Raw genomic sequence first — 19,827 nt, forward strand, 5'->3', positions numbered from 1 at the left:
GAGAGGTTAAAAGCCTCGCGAGACGTCACCCTACCCACGTGATTCCTCGCTGTCGCTGCGCGGCCCATCCTTGCGTTAGGGACGCGGAGTGGGCGGAGCTTCATAGAAAGGAAATGGCGTAGCTAGGTTGCGCCAGGCGCCGGATGTAGGTTTGTGTTATCCCGATTTCGGATGTGAGTGCAGAGTTCTTGACTTCTTTGGGAGTGGGTGTTGTTGGGCCCTTCGTGAAGTTCTCAGCGGAGTAACCGCATTTTCCTTCTAAGACTAGCGGTGCTGGGAGGTGGGAGGAACGGAGTTTTAGAGCAGCGAGCATACTAGCGGTTGGTTCCCAAGATGTGGTTCCCGCAACTCCTGTATCTCCATCGCGCGGTAACTTATTACAAGTGCAGATTCTCCCCTCCCACTCCAGACCTCCTGACTCAAACTCGAGGTGGCTCAGCAGCCTGGTTTAACACGCGCCGCAGGTGATACCAATATCTGCTCAAGTTGTAGAGCCATCGCTTTATATAGTAAGAGAAGACTTAGTAGCAATAAAAAGGTAATTGTGTGGCAGAACCTGTTGGAGCGAAGGTTGATTTATTTAAAACCTATTTTGTTAGACCCTGCTTGGTTTTAATAGCGTAAATTATATAGGTTTATCTCCCCTGATAGGAAACAATCTCCAGGTTATGTTGTCTTGAACGATAAGCAGAGTGAGGTGAATACTTTATGTTTAAAAAGAAATGTATGTGGGGCGCCTGGGTGGCTCAGTGGGTTAAAGCCGCTGCCTTGGGCTCAGGTCATGAACCCAGGGTCCTGACATCGAGCCCCACGTCGGGCTCTCTGCTCCGCAGGGAGCCTGCTTCCTCCTCTCTCTCTGCCTGCCTCTGTGCCTACTTGTGATTTCTCTCTCTGTGTCAAATAAATAAAATCTTAAAAAAAAAAAAAAAGCAATGTATGTTTGTAATAATATATATTCTCTGGGCAGATGCATATACCTGTCTAGAGATTTGGAATAGAAGCCAAATGTTTTCACTGGTTATATTTTTCACTGTTTACCCTTTCCAAATTTTTCCATACATATATCATTTTTTCCAATGAAAAATATGAAATCCTGTGACAGAGGCTACACGAATACCTGGAAGGAACCTTCTTTAGGGGGTCGGGGTATGTTGCTGGACCCCTAAGAAGGCCCTCCTCTCAGATGGGTCTTTTGGACTGTGACATCTTGCTCTGATGCCCTCTTGCTTTTTTGAAGGGACCTTCCCTTCCCTAAATACACAGACATAAATGGAAACTAGATTAGGTTTGTGATCATTGGTGTGGCAATTTGGAAGAACTGAAATGCTGCAGAGGGCAGCAGTGTGTAGCTAGAATTAAGAGTCAAAACAGACCAGAAAGGATGTGCTTCCTTAACATGGTAGAAGTTTGTTCAAAATATAATGTAGTTTTTTAAAACTGCACTTATTCTAATTGTATATTTAAAGAACAAGTGCCAGGAAGATCTTCCTTGAATATAAGGTATATTTTGCAGTTGTGTAAAAATCTTTCACTTAAGGGAACTTTTTTTTGTTTGTTTATTTATTTCAGTAATCTTTACACCCAGTGAGGGGCTGAACTCACAACCCTGAGATCAAGAATTGCATGCTCTTCCGACTGAGCCAGCCAGGCACCCCTCAAATAGGAGAATTCTTAATGAACCACCTCCAGACAGAGAGGAAAGTATTTATTATAAGCTCATGTATGGATTTCTATATCATCTTGATAGCTTTTATTTTCAGGATTGCTTTTAATCTCTAACTCCTCTGTACAACATGGATTGTATTTGGTGGGGAAAAAACAATATAGTTTTAATTTTAATTCTCATAAAGAAATAAGTTGTATATACCAGATGACATTCTAAGTGCTTCACATATACTCATTTAATTTCACAGTGGTTCAAAAGCTATTAGAGACAAAATTGGAGCAAGTATAAACTTTGACTAAGAGTGTTGCTTCAAATAAATGTTCAGACTTACCACCTTCACTGAGTGTGAAAGTCTACTCAGTGTCTAATTTTTCTTAAAATGTTCTCATTCAAATTTGATCATGCTTATTCTTCAAAAAGAGCAGTATCTAAAACCTCTAGTTTTAAAACCTGGTATCTATTTTATTGAAACCTAGTAGGTAAATAACATTTGAAGACTCCTAATTGTTATTAGAATATAAGCTATTGCCTTTAATTACTAAAGAAAATTAAAATATAGCAGCTTCTTTTGGAAATGTGCCAACCCACTGCAGAGTACAAGAGTATGCAACAATTTATTGGTTAAATGATAGATTGAAAGATTTATTTATTTAAGAGAGAGTGAGAATGCGTGTAGAGGTGGGGCAGGGAGGGAAGAGCAGAGGGAGAGGAACAAGCTGACTCCACTGAGTGTGGGACCTGACTCAGGGCTTCATCCCAAGACCCTGAGACCATGACTTGAGCCAAAATCAAGAGCCAGTCGCTCAAATGATGAAGCAACCCAGGAGCTCCAAGAGATTACATCTTTATTTAGTTTAGCTTTTATTGCCTTCCCTCCTGACTAAAAGTAGGAACAATTTGCTCACATTTTTTGCGATCTTGACAAATGCCTAAGATGATGAATTAGAGATGTGTATATCATCATAATAACTGCTTGTACCTTTGCCCTCTTTAGTCATAAGAGGTGTTTTGAATGTTTGCATGGAGAGTTGCCACAGGGCAAGCTACTGGCTTTTTGTACTTATTGAGTGTTTTTGCACACAGTGGATTGAAAATATACCCTGAGGTGATTCTTGGGTGTCATCATTCATTTAAAGGTGACGGAAAAACACCCTTAAATGGATGCTGTCCAGTGCAGGTGCTTATCAGTCATAGCAGTCTGGCTTGTCCACTTTTATTTGCACCGCCTTGCTTGTCTCAGGATGTGCATTTTCAACTATTTCTGTGTTTTACATGTACCACTAAAGAACTGAAACCATACCATCAAAAGGAGAAAGCAGGGGGCACCTGGGTGGCTCAGTGGGTTGGGCCGCTGCCTTCGGTTCAGGTCATGATCTCAGGGTCCTGGGATCGAGTCCCGCATCGGGCTCTCTGCTCAGCAGGGAGCCTGCTTCCTCCTCTCTCTGTCTGCCTGCCTCTCTGCCTACTTGTGATCTCTCTCTGTCAAATAAATAAATAAAATCTTTAAAAAAAAAAAAAAAGAGAAAGCAGGATTCCTTCAGTTTGAAAAAGATTATAACCCAAGTCTTTACAGGGATCAGAAATGGCAGTCATTCAAAGTTCTTTAGACATATTTAGAAATGGTGTTTAATAATAGTCTTATGTGTATTCTTAGTGGGATATACTCTGAGGGCAAAAAGCACAACAACAACAAAAAAATCTCAGATGTCACAGATTTATTCTAATAGTACTATTGGCAATGCAACTTTGAAACTTTTTAGGTCTACTATAAAGTGAATAATACATGTTAGAAATCTAGGAGAAAAGAAATGAAAAATATAAAAGAAGGTTTAGGGGGAAGGTCTCTGATGTTAAATTTGAATTAGGGTTTATTTGTGTATATTTCTTAGAAGAATATATATAATTTCTCCCAATGGAGGGTCCCCATATCTTGATATCTAGATCCCTTTCTCCATAAAAGAAACCGTATTTCTTGGAGAAATGGTTGTTTTCAGGTCTGAGGCCCAGAAAATACAAAAGTACAAAGGTGAGCCTCGATTACCTTGCCAGAAAGCAAGGAAGTACCCCCAAAACTATAGGATTAAGTGAAGGCTCACAGAATCAAGTTTGACTCCTTTGGCCAAATGTGAGTCAAGCTGGGCTAAACAGAATAATGACTATGATAGATGAGCAAAGCATTGAATACATTTTTAAAGTTCCTAAGTCTAGGGGCGCCTGGGTGGCTCAGTGGGTTAAGTCGCTGCCTTTGGCTCAGGCCATGATCTCAGGGTCCTGGGATCGAGTCCCGCGTCGGGCTCTCTGCTCAGCAGGGAGCCTGCTTCCCTGTCACTCTCTTTGCCTGCCTCTCTGCCTACTTGTGATCTCTCTCTGTCAAATAAGTAAATAAAATCTTAAAAAAAAAATAAAGTTCCTAAGTCTAGAGTGATACTCAGAATCAAGGGTGAGAGAAGGGTTTCTTTTTCTTTGTAGGAGAATGCCAGCCAGTACCTACAGATGGAATAATACAAGTGGAAAAATCTGTGCAGTCCCTAATAATTGAGGTAAAGATCATCAGTAGATGCTAGAACCTGTCTTTAAAGGAAGTAGGGAAAAGGGGATGTTTGCAGTGTCACAGTATCACCCCACAGATTACTTAATTATAAAGTAATTAACATAGTGATCACACTTTGCACCGCTAATAGTGAACAACCTGACTTTATAGGCCTTTTGATTTGATGCAACAGCATCCCCAATGAAAGAACTCTGCCCAAAATGCTTAACCTAAATATAATCAAGCCTTTTGATCCAAATTTCTGTCTATGGGAACTAGAGATAGAGGAACAGAGAAAATGACCCCGAGAGAAGATTCTGATCCAGAATATGAAACATTCTATAAGAAAATGCCTAAATTCTTCAAAAAGGTCAGTGTCGTTAAAAAGAGTGGGGGAAGGATGCTTGGGTGGCTCAGTTGGTTAAGCTTCTGACTATTGATTTTGGCTTAGGTCATGATCTGAGATTGTGAGATGAGGAGTCCTGTGTCAGGCTCTACGCTAGCTGGGAGGCTGCTTAAGATTCTCCCTCTCCCTCTGCCCCTTCCCACCACACACACTTACACACACACTTAAACACACATACACACACACACACAAAGTGGGGTACTTCTAGATCAAGAGACAAAAGACCAAAAGACCTAACAATAATTGCAATGAGTAAATCTTGATTGGGTCTTGGTTTGAAAAAGCTGTAAAAGAAATTTTGAGGATACTTTAGAAAATTTGAATATGGACTGGGTATTAGATGGTATTGTATTATTGTTAACTTTATTGAGTGTGAAATTTACTTAAGTTGCTAGAAGAATGACCTGTTCAGGTATTTAGGGATAAAGTAGCATACATCTGTAATTTATCTTTAAATGGTTCAGCCAAAACAATTGTGTGAAATTTCATAAAAATCATATGGGTGTGAGGATGAACATATGTGTATATATATGTATATAGATGGCCTTCTGTGTATATACACACACAGTAGTCTCCCCTCATCTACATTGTGGGGGAGCATATGTTCCAAGACCCCCAGTGGATGCCTGAAACTGCAAATAGTACCAAACCCTATATATACAACTTTTTCCTATCTATGACATACCTATGACAAAAGTTTAATTTATAAATTAGGCACAGTAAGAGATTAAAAGTAATAAATAATAAAATAGAACTGTAACAATATACCATAATAGGGGCACCTGTGTGGCTCAGTTGGGTAAGCATCTGACTCTTGGTTTTGGCTCAGGTCATGCTATCAAGGGCATGAGATGGAGCGCCATATTGGGCTCCAGGCTCAGCTCAGCGTGGAGTCTGCTTGAGATTCTCTCTCCTCTCCCTACCCCTCTCTCCCCCTCTCTCCCTCTGCTCTTTCCATTGGCACCTGCATGCATATTCTCTCTCTCAAATAAAGTCTTTAAAAAACAAACAATGCACAATAATAAAAGTTACCTGACTGCTGTCTCTCAAAATATCTTCTTGTACTGCACTCACCCCCTCTTGTGAGGACGTGAGATGATAAAAGAACCTGTGCGATGAGATGAAGTGAGGTGAATGACATGGCATTGTGACACAGTGTCAGGCTTCTCTTGACCTTCTGACTATACCTCAGGAGAGGATCACGTACTTGTTGACTGTGGGTAATTGAAACCATGGAAAGTGAAACTGTGGATAAGAAGGGACTGCTGTGTGTGTGTATAAACGTGTATGTGTACATGTTTATGTGTATGTGTGTAGATACCTATATGTATACTTACAGAAGTGTGTGCGTGTATGTGTGTGTATGAAGAGAAGGAATTAAAATGTGGCAAGATGTTAATGGTCATCGTAGAAGATATATGTGTTCATTCTACTAATCTTTCAACTTTTCTGTATGTTTCAAATTTTTCAAAATAAAAAGATGGAGAAAAGTATTCAGAAACTAGCTAGAATGGTTTTAGGTGGTAGCGTGTGTGTGTGTGAGAGAAATGGTGGGGGTGGATCATTGAGAGGGTCTCTAGGAACAGCTCAGAGGTAATATGAGAGATCACAGAAGCATATGTGATTGTCAGAAACAACAGGCTGTAGAAAGCCATATGGGTCAAGATCTAGCAGGAAGGTGTGGGCAGTGGAGGCCAAAGCAGTCAAAGGAGCTCTTTGAAGGCCAGGAAGGAAGGCATGAGAATGAATTACTTTGACTTCCCCACATGCAGGAGAGGTCCAATGGGCCTTGTCCTCTGATGTGGTGACAGGAGCTTTTTTCATTTTTTTGGCCCTCTTTGGCTTTCTCATATAACAGTCTCTAGTGGTAGTCTTAAGATGGTCTTAAACTCAGAGTTAATTGGATTCATCTGCATCACAGTCCCTGAAAATACCATCTTTATCTGTTTCCCACCCCCCTGTTCACATTGATTGTTTATCTTAGAAAAAGCTTAGTTATGGAAGAAACCTGGAACATTCTAGGGAAGCCTAGAACATTCTATATCACCTTCAATACACAGTGGGTAATAGAACAATCTTTTTTTTTTTTCCTTTTGAGAGAGAGAGAGACAGAACATGCATGAGCATGGCGGCAGAGGGGAGCTGGGGAGAGGGAGCAGCAGACTCCCTGCTGTGCAGAGAGCCCCACATGGGGCCCAGTCCCTGGACCCTGAGATCATGACCTGAAGGCAGACACTTAACCAACTGAGCCACCCAGGAGCCCCCACCCTTTTTTTGAGGATACTTACATCAAACAACCTGGGCGGCTCCGGTCTACGAACCCAGATGTAAATAGGAAAAAGGAGACAGTTAACACAACTTCTTCCCAGAAGCCAAAATAAGCCCCAGAATTTGCCCCATGAAAACTAGTGGCCCGTAGCTTGATATGGTCGCATTTAGCCATTTTATTGACATAATGTCAGCGGTTGAAAAAAAGTACTATTCCATGGAGGCTTCAATGCTCAAAGAATCCGTTAGGTGGCAGTGGGGACACAGGCATTGATCCGAATACCGCATGCGCAGGAGTGGAGGAGGCTGGTGCCGGCAACTCACCTCCTCCAGTGTTTGAGCCTTAGGGAAGTAACATTGTCAAGCAGCTTTTCAGGAGAAGAAAGAGGAAAAAACCAACAACCAGAGGGAAAAAATGATAGTTTATAGTATCTAACAGGTGAACTGCTAGTCACCTGCTGTTGGTTTTAATGTACATGTTTTCATTTGTTCTTGCTAGGATTCTTTCAGTAAAATAACTTCATATCCAAAGTCCTTTAGATCACTTGGGTGCTGTTTACAACATCTCTGTGTTGTTGGTTTTAGAACATAAGCTAAAATATAGGTAGGGAGCATGGCTCATTTTATACAAGACCCAGTGCATTTAGTATGTGCTTTTATAGTGACACTCTTCATTCTGTGTAATTAGTGCTCATTGAAGGCTTTGTGTGGTCCTGGTAGGTGCCATAGGCTGGGGTTCCTGGGAAAAGGACTCAGATTTCCATGAAGAAGTTTATTGGGCAGTGCCCTTGGGAACATTACCCGTGAGAGTGACAGAGCGGGGCTGGGCAGAGAGAAAAGCAGCTGCCTTACGGCTGCAGCCGAGTCTTCAGCCATTCCTACAGGAGCTCTGGAGCTGAACGGCTCTTTAAAGACCCTCTACCCCTTAAGTGAAGGGTGCCTGGACTTTATACCCACCCAACCACAAATGATCAGGCAACAGATGTGGGCTGCCCCTGTGAAGGGGACAGAAAATATTTCAGGTGAAAACTGTCAGCCATCAACATGCCCTAGTTCCGGGTGAATGAGCTCCTGAGTCCTGAATGGGCAGTGCACCACCATAGGGAAGAACGTGTACTTTCTCTGTCTCACCCCTATTTTTAGGCATCTCTGATGCCTTTCTTGCCGAAGCTACCTGAATTAGAAACTGTGAAACAGGAGGGCCTGAGTGCTGGAGTCCATGAGGGCACTGGTACAAAGCGGGTGTCATGTGGGGTCCCCGTGAGAGAGCTGCAGCAGCTCTGGGTGCGGGAGGCAGAAGACTTCATGGTGAAGAGTCTGGAGAGAGAGAACATCTGGATGATGCGGGGCCTTCTGTTCCGGTGCAGTCCCAGTGCTGTGAGGACAGCCAGGCGTCCATGCAGCTAGGTGCACCAGTGCAGTGAGCACTGCTGTGCACCTCTGGCCCAGGCCCAGCTGGAGAAGTCCCAGGACCACCTGGTGCAGTGCACCATGCATTGCAATGACAAAGCCAAAGATTCAATAGATGCAGGAAGTAAAGAGCTTCAGGTGAAGTGGCAGCTGGAGACTTGTGTGGGGATGACCATATGCACCCATCCCGACCGTGACCAAGAAGATGAAGAAGTCTCTTATCCATTGGGAAATAGAAGTCTTTGCAATTGGCCATCAGGGTTGACAGCAGGAATCTATTTAAAAAGAGAATTGGGAGTTTTGGCCTTTTAAGTGACGTCCATGAAGAAATTAAGGCTGGTATCCAGTTTGAGGCATGTGTCACTTCTTTCTGGACACTGGCTCCTTTGTTGAACCCTAGAAAATGAAATGGGAAAAAACTGGTGCTGAAATTTGGGTCAAAGATAGTACAGAACGGTTTTTAGTAGCTTAAATTTCACATGCTTGTCCTGGCCCTAGGGATCTCCTAGGCCAGGGATCTGCCCTAGAAGCCAGAGACCTTCAAGGTACCAGATTCTTATTCGTACACAGGTATGAGCAGGCTGATAGCTTCTCCTAAACTGCCTCTGACCTGGTGGTGTGTGAACAGAGGTGTTTCTGTTTGTTGCCAACCTCCTGTTTACCAGAAGGATCACCAAATCATTTTCTGTAAGTTGTAAAACAAAATCTATGAGGTCACTAATTTAGAAGGGAAAAAAAAGGTTTCTAGCCCTTTGTTTTGCTTAGTTTTGTTATTATATAAGGGATTGGAGTTGATTTAAGGTGTGGAGTTGGGAGAGGTAGTTTTGGTAAGAACTTTGAACAGTTCCTCATAGGTATATGTTTAACGCCATCAAGATAATATATATATATATCTCTTGAAATACACATTACATTTTTCAGCTAGGAGACCCTGCAAAAACATGAGAGGTGACGTTAGACTGGGTATGGCAAGCAGCCCTTCCTCTCACTGGCTGCTGTGATGGGCTCCGGGGCTCTCTGCAGCAGAGCCACAGGACAAAAATCTTGCAGTAGTTCATACTCTCCCTTGAAGGGAAAGGGGTTTTGATTGCACTGTATACCAGTATCCAGGAAGTGAGCATTGAAGGGGGCATTTCTTCTTAAATAAGAGAGTTACTAAGTACCAGATTTAGAAGAACCTGGTTTTTATAGAACAGAATGGAATGAAAGCCTGAACTCAGTATTATTTAGCCCCCTCAAATAACAGAGCCCTATCAAGACAATCCCTTCACAATAGGAGAGTCAAAGGGGGAAGAACAAGCAACTCCTGTGAGCCATGATTCCTTTAAAGCAAAAGAGGGACATCCTCCCCACCATTACCAAATACCACTTTGCCAAGGGCCTTTGCAGCAAGCAGCATTCCTGCCCCAGCTCCAGCACCTTATCATTTTGATTAGGACCTTGTTGTTTTTACCAGCTTATTCTTTGAAGAGATAATATAGTCTATGCTTGGTGTTTCAAGGCTGTGATATACTTTCTAGTGGTTCAGTTTTAAGAAATAAATAAGGGTTAGTTTTTCCTTAAAAAAAAAAAAGAAAGAAAAGAAAGAAACCATGAAACAATGTCACCTTCTCATTTTGTTTTCCTCACATTAAAAGCTAATGGAAAAAATGCTTTGGTACTTCCTGCAGATGATATCATGTTGTTTTAAATCGATTTCTGATTGTGTGTGTGTGTGTGTGTGTGTGTGTGTGTGTGTGTGTGTATAGAGAGCCACTAATGTATAGATGCTATCATATATATATTATGCTGTAGGAGAGCTTGCTCATGCATAAGCATCTCAGATACACAGATTAGGCATTTCTTCTGTTGAAGAATTTCCCAAATTTGGGGGGGCACAATTGGTGATTATTTACTCTAACACATCAAAAGCCATTAAGCATGAATTTTATAAACAAAAAAACCATTACGGTAAATTTTATAAAGAAGGAATAATTTTTGTTTACCTGAAAATAGACACTTCCTAGGTGGCAAATGATTGACTGTTATAAAGAAGTTTTAAAAATTTTTGAACTTTTCATTTTTGGCCTGACTTCCTCTTCTGTATTCTCTGACACTGGTGATCTTACCAATTTTCTTTCTAATTTCAGCTAAAAGAACTCCTTTCTCCCCCTTGTAGTCATTTCACTAATTCTTCCCCCAGATGTGTTTTGGATGTATCCCCTCATCTCGACTCTAGTGCTGCAGCCCAGGCTGCCATCATTGTCTCTCCCAGCCTGATGCAGTAGCACAAGAATGGGGCTCCTTCCTTAAGATTCATCTCCCACACTTGGCTGCCAGATTGGTCTTCTGGAAATACCAGTCTGAGTGTGCCCACACCTACCTGTAAAATCCCAACTTGTTAGCTCACCCTACAAGGCCATTGGTGATATGGTCACAGTCTGCTTCTCATCCTGGACACTGACCACACAGTGGTACCCATGTACAAACCTGCCCTGCGCTTTCATGCCTTATTGCTTTGCTGCTAGGCTCTGGTCCACATCACAAGCCTGTCCTCACTTCCCTGTCCAGGAGAATACCTTTAAAGACCTAGTTTTGAAAGGGCATTGGTGATTGTTTACCAGCTTCACTAGCAGGTAAATCCTTGCCTCCTTCTTCTGCTCCCTTAGTATTTTTATATCTAGACTAGTGGTTTAGCACAGAGCTCCTGAAGGCATCCTACCCAAGGGACCAGGTGTGCCTGGCATGAGCAGAATTCCATCTTGAGAACAAGGAGGAAGCCAACATTCAATGGCAGTGGGCATTTGTTTTACTTCGGAGAATATTTTAAGGATTTCTTGTGATTAGTGCTATGATATTTCTCTGACACAGGCAGAAAATGCTAGTTTCTTCATAAGGCTATTACTATAATAACATAAAAGGAGTTAAAGTTTTGAAGCATTTTCTGGCTGGAGAGAACTTTTGATTGATCCTAATTAATGATGTGTCTCCGCAGACAGTTGGAGGCGACTTCTACATTCATGTTTGTTGACGAAGATATAGATAGGAAAAACAGGACTATAGTAGCTTGATTATGAGCAATGTGGCTCTGGTTTATTTTTTTTCCATGTTACTCATTAGCTGCCTAAGTTGATGCTTTCTCCACAAGCAGAGGGAATTAGAACCAGTTAACCTGACAGTCAATGGAAGAATAAAACTAAGGAATCTGAAACAAGAAAGTGACTTTGTAGTAATTTCTATAAATTTTAAATTTATTTATAAATTATAAATTTATTTATAATTTCTAAATTATAAATCTATAATTTCTAACTTATAATTTCTAAAAATTATAGAAATTATAGTAATTGTACAAATTATAATTTTTAGACATACATGGCTATTTATCCTGTGGTTCATGAAGAAAAAAGTATTGACCACGGAGCCCATGTTTATTGACTCTATTTTGCTATAACTTATAAAGTGTTCTGGGTCAAGTCACTTTACCTTTTTCTGTCCCAACTGAAAAAAAAAGATGAGGATAACGTATCTACCTGTAGCCTCATAAGACAAACAAGTGGATGTGAATATAATAACTGCATCTCACAGTTTGTGAACGCAGATTAAATGGTCTTGGGCCTCTTTGGTTGCAATTGAATTCTCTTTTGTCTTACTTGGCTTTTCCTTTGCTTCACTCTCACGCTTCTATTTTATGATCATAAGAGGCCGTGTCAACGTGCTTCGCCTGGCGGGTGGAGCGCCCTGGATCTGGGAGCTATCCTTCTCGAGTGCTTTCTGCCTCTCACTAGCTGGGAGACCTTAACTTCGGTCAGCCCCCATTTCCTTATCTTTGTTTCATTTGGGATTCTTAGGTTGATAGCAGGTCAAGAAAGTTGACGTATGGACTTCCCTGATTAATCCAGTCCTTATATAATTAACTCGATCCTGCCTTCATCTCTCCTTCCTCGGAGTTTCTAAGGAAGTGTATCGGGTAACACAGTCTAACCTGTATCAGGCCTCTGATGGCAAGCTCTAGTAAAGCAAGGTTCTTTGTAAGAAATCCTGTCTCATCCCCTACCACCCTGCCCCAGCCAACTCCTAGATCTGGGCATTTGCTGTGGACTCAATTTATCCGTGTCAGCTACAGGGGGAACCTCAGGGACTCCACAGTTTTCTCTTCAAAGTTGACTTCTACTTTGACTTTACAGAGAAAAGAAATGTCCCTTGGCAAGAATTTCCTTTGATACCGTCCGCCTCCAGCACACACCCCTAAAAATTATTTGTATTGATTCATCCTCGAAAAGATTGAAAAAAATATATTAAAATATAATGTGTATACAGCCAAAAGCATCATTAAAAAAATTAAAGACAAGCCACAAAGCACAAGAAGACATTTGCATTAAAGAATCAGTAACCAGAATTCAAAAACCAAATAAACACCCCCATATCTCATTAAGAAAAGTGAAAATAAGGAGGAGAAGGGAAGGAAAAGGATATGAACAAAAAATTTACAAAAGAAAGGACCCCAAATAGCCAATAAGCATATGAGATCTACTCAAACTTGTGCATAATCAGGAATATGTCAACAAAAACTATAACCCATTAAATGGGAGAAAATTTAAAATTCTGAAAAGAAAAAAAAAAAAAAACCAGAAAACGGTAACACTCATGCCTGGTTGATGCCAGGACATGTTACTCTATCCATAGGGAGAGCAAGTTGGCACCCCTCACAGACCAACAATTCCGCTCTGAGAGAAGCTCTCGATATGTAATAAGGAGATACATAAAATTTATTGCGGCTTTGGTTTTAAAAACAGAAACCTTAAAAAGAGTAACCTTTATGTCTACCAACAGAAATGGAGAAAAAAAGTGGAACATTTATTTAGTCAGTGGATGAATAAATAATCGTGAAACTAATGAAAGTAAACTAAAGGTACATGTATCAACATGGATAACTCGCAATATAGGTAAATATTCAGCAAAAATAAATTACGGAGTAATATGTATAGTAGGAGACCACTAATACAAAATTTAAAGCCATGCAAAAATACATTGTTTATGGGAACACATGTATAGTAAAAGTGTAAGATCATGCATGGGAATCAAAACAACCAAATTCAGGGGCTCCTGGGTGGCTCAGTGGGTTGGGCCGCTGCCTTCAGCTCAGGTCATGGTCCCAGGGTCCTGGGATCGAGTCCCATATCTGGCTCTCTGCTCAGCAGGGAGCCTGCTTCCCTCTCTCTCTCTCTCTCTGCCTGCCTCTCTGTCTACTTGTGATCTCTGTCTGTCAAATAAATAAAATCTTTAAAAAAAAAAACAACCAAATTCAGGATGGTGATTTTATCTGGGGAAGAAGAAGGGGCATTGCGACCAGAGTAGTAGTAGGCAAGAGGCTTCCACTATACCTGTAATATTTAATATATAAAGTTTAATATGTATGTTTATATTAAAACATGTAAGTTCTATACAAGGCCTCCTTTGTAAACTTTAGAAAAGGGTACGCAACACCTCAGAGGCATGGCTCTGTACTACATTAATTCAAGGTGCTAACATAGCCCCATGTCAGGGCTTAATAACTTGGAGAGCAGAATATCCCCCTCAGTCAGTGGTCCTCAGATGGGACATAGCCCATACAACCATATGCACCGGCCTGACTCTGTACATCAAACAAACCCATCTTCTCCTTCCTAGCATCTCAGAGTCAAAGGGCAAGATCTTCCTTCCATCTAAGGCAAACCCCTCCAGCTAAGCTGTGTTCATTTCTCAACTTTCTTTTATCATTAACCTCTTGTTCCTGAAGCTTCGGCCTTGCTTGCCTACTTGCCCTTTCTCCGTATGTTTCTGTTTGCTGCTACTGCCTCCCACTGTGGTCTGGTTTTCTCTTTGGCCACGTCACTGAAGTAGCTGTCACCCATAAGTCATGAATGCCAGACAGAGAGCCACTCCGCAGTTCTTGCCTCATCTGATCTTTGCAATATTTGGCACCTTCCTTGGAAACTCTTTTGGCTTCTGGGACCTTATTCTCTCTTGAGTTTCCTTCCCTTGCCTGCTAGTCTGTTTTATAGGCTCTTGTTCTACCACCCAGCTTGTGCATGCTCGTGTTCCTTCCTCACCCATGCTTCTCACTCTCTTCTGGTCAAGTAGTTTCAATGTTTACTTAACAAATGTTTATTGAACACCTACTCCATCCTAGTCACTTTTCTCAATGCTAGGGATTTAGCAGTGATAAGGCCTTACCCTCATGGAGCTTACATTCCTGGGAGGCGAGACTGATAGCAACAGTTTTTTTTTTTTAATGTTTTATTTATTTATTTGACAGACAGTGATCATAAGTAGGCAGAGAGGCAGGCAGAGAGAGAGGGGGAAGCAGGCTCCCCACTGAGCAGAGAGCCTGGTGCAGGGATCGATCCCAGTACCCTGGGATCATGACCTGAGCCGAAGGCAGAGGCTTTAACCCACTGAGCCACCCAGGTGCCCTGATGCAACAGTTTTAAAAGTAGATCTATGACATGTATGTGGTGATAAGTTCCATGGAGAAAAATAAAGGAAAAGAAAGGGAAACATAGTGCAAAAGGAAGGGGCATGTTGTATTTATTGTATAGCAAATTGTCAGGAAAACCTCATTTAAAAATTAACTTTGCAGTTGACACCTGAAGGGAGTAAGAATTGTGAACCATGTGGATATTTAGTGGTGTGGCATTCCATGCAGAGGGAACAGAAAATGCAAAGACTCTGGAATGAGAATGTTCCAGTCTGGGACATGTTGAGTTTGAAAGGCCTATTACACGTTTAGGTGGAAATGCCAAGAAGAAGATCAGTCACCTCTAGAACCATTAGAACAAGAACCTATAAAATGGGCAAAGGTTCCACCAGCCCAAGGGAAGAAATCCAAGAGAGAATAATGTCATGGAAGCTACAAAAGGAGTTTCTGTAAGGACGGTGTCAAATATTGCAAAGATTGAGGGGAGAACTGCAGAGTAGCTCTCTGTCTTTAAGACTTAGAGGGCCTTGGTGATTTTGGATGATAGTATTTCCATATATATATGTGATATTTATATGTATCACATATATATAATATAGTAATTTGGGGAAGAACAAGTTTGCTAGAGGTGGAAGAGATAGTATTGAGAGTAGTTTAATTTGGACTAGGTCAAGTGATAGTGTCTATTAGAGATCAGAATGCAGTTATACATTAGGTACTTGAATTTATTCAAGAAATACTTTTGGGGTCTTGGAATTCCATATCTATTAATAGTAGAGTAGTTTATATTGGATTAACCCTTTTGCAAATAATAATTTTAAACTCTAGAGGAAAAAACAATTACCTAAAGGTATTAAAGAGAAACCAAACTAGAAACTAGAGAAGAGTTGAGACTTAGTAGAGAATGGCACTAGATGAGTTTCTTGTTTTTTTTTTTTTTTTTTTTTTTTTTAAATGGCTTTCTGCCTAAGGGCAAGCAAGCACCTGTCAGCGTCATGCTGGGGCAGCTAGAATATGGATAGAAACCCACAGTTCTGATGAATTTATTTGAGGAATTAACAGACAGAGTTTGAGGTTATTGCAACTGGAAAATGATAGTGTTGTGGGGTATCCTAGAAAGGAGAGAATTGCAGAGGAGAGGTTCCAGAATGTGTACATTGAGTTTACCTAATCTCTGATCTCTGAACTACACACATGTGGGGAAGACTTTCAGTCAGCCCAACTAATGATAAAAGAACTGAATGGAAATTTCAACCCCTGCCCACTACAGAGGAGAAAAATTTAGTTACCAACTTAACTCTTCAGTAAAAATAAATTCAAAGCATAACATAACAAAAACCATAGTCTCTACAATGCACCATTTGCAATGTGCTAGCACAATCCAAAATTACTAGACAGTCAAAAAAGCAGAAAAATGTTACCCATAATCAAGAGAAAAGAAATAGATGGAAATTGATCCTAAGATGATGCAGAAATCAGAATTAAGACACAATTATTTTAAACTAGCTATTATAACTGTTCAAGGACACAAACAAAAATATGTTCATAATGAACAAACAGGAAACTGTTAGCAGAGGGAAAGAAACTGCAAAAAGGGAAACATTCTAGAAGTGAAAAATTTAATATCAGGAATAAAAAATTCACTTAATAAGCTTACCAAATGATTGGATATTGGATAGAAGGTCAGTGAGCCTGAAGGTAGATCAATAGAAATGATCAAAACTGAAGATGAGAAAAAAGGTGAAGAAAAATTAGGAGCACTTCAGTGACTTGAGTCAGTATCAAAAGTTCTAGCATATAGCAAAATAAGTCAGTCATAGAAAGAAAATTATCATATGATCTCCCTGATATGAGGAAGTTGAGAGGCAACGTGGGGGGTTTGGGGGTAGGAAAAGAATAAATGAAACAAGATGGGATTGGGAGGGAGTCAAACCATAAGAGACTCTTAATCTCACAAAACAAGCTGAATGTTGCTGGGGGTAGGGGAGTAGGGAGAGGGTGGTGAAGTTATGGACATTGGGGAAGGTATGTGCTATGGTGAGCGCTCTGAAGTGTGTAAACCTGGTGATTTACTGACCTGTACCCGTGGGGCTAATAATACATTACATGTTAATAAAAAAATTTAAAAATTTTTAAGAAAAGTTCTAGCATAGGTATAACTATAATCTCCAAAGAAGATGAGAGAGAAAATAGTTCAGAATTTTTTTAGAAAAGACTTTATTTATTTATTTGACAGAGATCACAGGTAGGCAGAGAGGCAGGCAGAGAGAGAGGAGGAAGCAGGCTGGCTCCCTGCCTTGCAGAGAGTGGAGAGCCGGGTGCGGGGTCTCAATCCCAGGACCCTGGGACCTGAGCCGAAGGCAGAGGCTTTAACCCACTGAGCCACCCAGGCGCCCCCAGAAATTTTTTTATTATAAAATAGTGGCTAAAATTTTTCTAAATTTGGCAAAAAGACTTGAAATTATAGATTCAAGCTGCTAAGTAAACCCCAGGCAGAATAAATTAGTTAAAAATAAAATTGAATTAAAATCTTAAAAAAATTAAAAATGAGTAAAACAAACCAAAACTAGACACATTAAATTACTTAAACTGCTAAGAAAAATAATGAATACTGTTATGCTGAAAATAAATAAATTAATTTTAAAAAACTGCTAAGAATTAAAGGTCCTTAAAAATATTTATGGAGGGCGCCTGTGTGACTCAGTTGGTTAAGCAACTGCCTTTGGGTCAGGTCATGATCCCGGGTTCCTGGGTTTAAGTCCCACTTTGGGCTTCCCCTGCTCTGCAGGGAGCCTACTTCTCCTTCCCCCTCTGCATGCCACTCCCCTTGCTTGTGCTCTCCCCCTCTCCTCTCTGTCAAATAAATAAAATCTTTATTTGTGGAGCACCTACTGTGTGCCAGGCTCTTTTAAGCCGTGGAATAAAATACTACACAAGACAGTTCCACTACTCACAGCCAATACAAATGCCATTCTCTACAATACCATTTTTACTGAGAAGACTTTTTAAAAGATTTTGTTTATTTTTTTGAGAAAGAGAAATAGAGATAGCAACAGAGAGAGCACAAGTCAGGAGGAGAGGGAGAAGCAAGCTCCATGCTTGAGCAGGGAGCCTGACGCAGGGCTTCGACCCCAGGAACCTGGCATCATGACTGAGCCAAAAGCAGACACTTAACCAGCTGAGCCACCCAGGCGCCCCAAGAAAACCTGTTTTTAAATATCAGCTGATCATGGGGCCCCTGGGTGGCTCAGTCGGTTGAGTGTCCCAACTCTTGGTTTTGGCTCAGGTCATGATCTCATGGGTTGTGGGATCAAGTCCAGCGCTAGGCACTCTCCTCAGTGGGGAGTCTGCTTGGGGAGTCTCCCCCTCTGCTCCTCCCTCCAACTCATGAGCTCGCTTTCTCCTTCTCTCTAAGATAAATGAATAAATCTTTAAAAATAAATAAACAAGTATCAACTGATGATTACCGGGGTGACCCAGAGGTCGTACACATTTCTAAAATGGAACTTACCTTTTCTCCAGTTACTCCTTCCCTTATACTTCCTTTTTCAAGAAGTAATGCCACCTGCAACACTCCTGTAAGAGAGAAGACTCATCCTTTCTTTTCTTTACCTCTATGAGACCTAGATTCTGACTGTTACACCATTATATTGCTCAAACCTCTTCCCCACTGCATGGCACCTGTTTTAATTCAATCCTTTATTAGTTATGGCCTGGAAGCCCCCTAAGGTGTCATCTGTTTGTTCTTCTTTTAGCTGCCAGAATTTTCATTTTAAGTCCCGGTTCTTATCATGTCACTTTCCAGTATAAAATCTTCCAGTGGTTTTCCATCCCTTTGGAAATAAACTTTCTTTACCTTAGCATGACCTACAAAGTCCTGTAAGATCTGGGTCCTGCTGAAATCTCCAACCTTAGTCATATCAAATCATTTGCAGTTCTCTGTTTGAGCCATGGTATCAGACCTCTGTGTCTTTACCAATGTTGATCTTTTGTGTGTGGTGTGGGGGAGGTTTTTCGTTTTTCATTTCTCTGGCTAACCTGTACTCATCCTTCAACCCCCACCTCAAAGATCACCTCCTCTTGTAAACCTTCCCTTACTCCTTTTCTCAACAGAATTGGATATTCCTATGCTCCTCCATTTTTCTAAAGATTTTATTTATTTATTTATTTATCTAAGAGCGAGCATGAGCGAGCAGCGGGGAGGGCAGAGGGAGAGGGAGAGAATCTCAAGCAGACTCCATCCTGAGCACAGTGCTTGAAGCAGGCTCAATCTCATGACCCTGAAATCATGACCCAAGCCCAAACCAAGAGTTCAGTGCTTAGCCGACCAACCGAGCCACCCAGGCACCCCATTCATGCTCCTCCTTTTTGATATCATGGTATCTTGTGCTTATTTACCTCTGTTATAGCTCGTGTTCCACTATATTCTCACCATTGATTTTCCTTTAGGATCAGGTCTTACTCATCTGTAAGTCTCCAGAACATGGCATATAGTAGATGCTTGATGTTTGTTGAATATGTGAATGCCTGAGTAAAACAGAGTCTGAATTGATTATCTATACAGATCCTATCCATTTTTTAGCCACTCAGATCTTCTTTGCCGTGATAAACTTTCCCAAGATAAAACTGTCCATGTTGAAAAAAAGCAGAAAACTTGGGGGAAAAGCCCAAGGAGAGGGACTTTGTACACATGCTTAGGTAAGGAGACTTGAGGTTGCTGAAGCATAAATGGGCTTATTTTCCCACCACAATGATCACTCGAGCTAAATGATTCATCTCCTTAGGTGACCACCTTCTTGTATGATCATGAGACATGGGAAGGCCAGCTCGCTTAAACTTGGGAGTGCAGTCTTTTTCAGTGAAACTATTTTTATACTCTTTTCAACTATAGGACTACACTTTTTCTTTTTATACCATTTATTGTTCAATAGTACTATGCCCACCGTTCATATTCCTGGGTCCTTTGCTTCTAAGCTAGATTTAGTAGGCCCTTTTATGAGCCTGTCCCATAGACTCACAAATGGGATTAAGCAACTCATTTTCCAAAACAAGACCTAAATTTTTCCAAAATACCTTTTGTTTGAAATCATTTTCAGCTCATCAGCATTACT

General features: G+C 41.0%; 1 long non-coding RNA gene and 1 pseudogene across 2 annotated transcripts in view; one reads left to right on the forward strand and one right to left on the reverse strand.

The window, feature by feature from the left end:
• The window catches only part of LOC309859477, a 173,127-nt gene that overhangs the window by 124,574 nt on the left and 28,726 nt on the right, over positions 1-19,827 (reverse strand). The window lies entirely within an intron of this gene.
• Positions 85-11,454, forward strand: LOC309859475 (protein FAM136A pseudogene; annotated as a pseudogene). Its single transcript, XR_014316672.1, has 4 exons — positions 85-173; positions 1,570-1,701; positions 4,476-4,566; positions 7,591-11,454. The product of XR_014316672.1 is annotated as a protein FAM136A pseudogene (transcript).

The sequence above is a fragment of the Mustela nivalis genome (assembly GCF_964662115.1).
Source record: "Mustela nivalis genome assembly, chromosome: 2".
NCBI lineage: Eukaryota > Metazoa > Chordata > Mammalia > Carnivora > Mustelidae > Mustela > Mustela nivalis.